This window comes from Megalopta genalis, unplaced genomic scaffold (genome assembly GCF_051020955.1).
Source record: "Megalopta genalis isolate 19385.01 unplaced genomic scaffold, iyMegGena1_principal scaffold1501, whole genome shotgun sequence".
NCBI lineage: Eukaryota > Metazoa > Arthropoda > Insecta > Hymenoptera > Halictidae > Megalopta > Megalopta genalis.
Window position 1 is genome coordinate 25,001 of NW_027477570.1, and position 2,500 is coordinate 27,500.

The following is a 2,500-nucleotide window of genomic DNA, read 5'->3' on the forward strand; positions in this document are numbered from 1 at the left end:
CTCACCTGCCGAAGCAACTAGCCCTGAAAATGGATGGCGCTGAAGCGTCGCGCCTATACTCCACCGTCAGTGGTATGTGTGAAGCGGGGCAATTTATTGTCCTCTATGAAGCTCTGACGAGTAGGAGGGTCGCGACGGTGTGCGCAGAAGGGTCTGGGCGTGAGCCTGCCTGGAGCCGCCGTCGGCGCAGATCTTGGTGGTAGTAGCAAATACTCCAGCGAGGCCCTGGAGGACTGACGTGGAGAAGGGTTTCGTGTGAACAGCCGTTGCACACGAGTCAGTCGATCCTAAGCCCTAAGAGAAATCCTATGTAGATGAGGTGTCCTAAGACGTTAAACACTTGTAAAAAAACCGCAGCTATTTTATTTTATTTTTTTATTATTATATAAATCGCAGCATATTTTGTTATTATATACATGCACAAAAAACACCCATTGGGCGAAAGGGAATCCGGTTTCTATTCCGGAACCCGGCAGCGGAACCGCATACCATTCGGGCCCTCGTAAGAGTGTTCGTCGGGGTAACCCAAAATGACCTGGAGACGCCGTCGGGAGATCCGGGGAGAGTTTTCTTTTCTGTATAAGCGTTCGAGTTCCCTGGAAACCTCTAGCAGGGAGATAGGGTTTGGAACGCGAAGAGCACCGCAGTTGCGGCGGTGTCCGGATCATCCCCTCGGACCTTGAAAATCCAGGAGAGGGCCACGTGGAGGTGTCGCGCCGGTTCGTACCCATATCCGCAGCAGGTCTCCAAGGTAAAGAGCCTCTAGTCGATAGATTAATGTAGGTAAGGGAAGTCGGCAAATTGGATCCGTAACTTCGGGATAAGGATTGGCTCTGAGGAGCGGGGCGTGTCGGGCTTGGTCGGGAAGCGGGTCTGGCTGACGTGCCGGGCCTGGGCGAGGTGAACGGCTCTCGTGGCTGGGATCCGAGCTCGGTCCCGTGCCTTGGCCTCCCGCGGATCTTCCTTGCTGCGAGGCTTCCGTGGCGTTTCCCATCGGTGCGGTCGTCCTCTTCGGCCGCCATTCAACGCTCAGCTCAGAACTGGCACGGACTAGGGGAATCCGACTGTCTAATTAAAACAAAGCATTGCGATGGCCCCCACGGGTGTTGACGCAATGTGATTTCTGCCCAGTGCTCTGAATGTCAACGTGAAGAAATTCAAAAAAGCGCGGGTAAACGGCGGGAGTAACTATGACTCTCTTAAGGTAGCCAAATGCCTCGTCATCTAATTAGTGACGCGCATGAATGGATTAACGAGATTCCCATCTGTCCCTATCTACTGGCGGTGGCGGTCTGTGGCCACCCAGGGCGGGAGATAACCCCCGAACTAGCCCTCGCGTAGGAGGGTTGATCGGCCGAGTCGATGGGTGTATCGGCGATGAAGGCATTAGAGACCGTCAGTGCGTCGTACATGTAGTACTTCGCATAATGGCGAGGCCCTGATTTAGCATACGGGCTGTGGCGTGTTCTTTGTACAGCACTGTATGTGCTGTATGACTTCCGACTGGGGAACTGTTGTCACTCGTGGCATCAGTTCCCCAGTTTACGTTAAACGGTTTTTCAGACCGTTTTTCGTGGGCGGAACACGCCACTAGACAACACTCCGCTGGGCTCAGGAATACATGGGATGCAATCAATCCCCTGGGCAACCCAGGCCGCAAGGGGCAAACGTGCCCTAGCCACACTTGAGCCTCCACGAAAAAGGTACCGCTGGATAGCTCGTGTTCTTAAATACGCAGCGAACTGAACGAAGTGTGGTGGAGAGGAAGAGGCAGCCTCTCCGACTGCTGTCTCCCACGTGTTTGCCGTGCGTGGCGACCCTTGTCGTCGGAAAAGAGGATCCTGGGATCTGAGGGGGCCCTCTCCTGCGGGTGAGACGTCCCCAACACGTACCTTTGGCCTCTGCTTCGGCTAGATGGGCGGCTGGACGAGAAAAGCAGCCCTGGTCCAGTCAATCGGCTTGGAACGACCACACGCTTCGGGCAAGTGGGTTCTGCTGGGCGAGGACGCGGGCTGGGTAAGGAAACCGACCCAGCCAGCAGACTATATTCGGTGCGTAGCCCTAACTCAGCCTTTGGCGGGTTCCAAATTGTGTGGGTCGGTGGTGGCCGGGGAGCGCACTGGATGAAAGACCAAGACACATTATGGGTCTGAATAAAAATAATGAACAAAAAACTAAGCGTCCAAAGACGACGGGTCCAGCTCCTACTCGGAGTGAAGCCGTCGCCGCAGACGCGGGAACTGCAAATGCAGCTGTCAGTCCCCCCGCGTCTGTGAGAAAGACAAGATCCGGGAAGGTGATTAATATCGCCAATCCTCGTGTGATCTTGCAAAGATGTGTGACTCCCACGCGAGCGGTCTCGGTGAAAACCGAGCCCACGGTAGAAGGTACGCCGGACACCGGTAACGTGGAAGTAATCGAACGAGTCGGAGACACGTCACTCGTGAAGGTGCAGTCGGCACCCGAGCGTGTCGAGGACCCTACTGGTGACGGTTGGCAA

The 2,500-nt window shown here is 55.3% G+C and overlaps 1 pseudogene; it reads left to right on the forward strand.

The window, feature by feature from the left end:
• The window catches only part of LOC143263772 (large subunit ribosomal RNA), a 6,914-nt pseudogene that overhangs the window by 1,686 nt on the left and 2,728 nt on the right, over nt 1-2,500 (forward strand).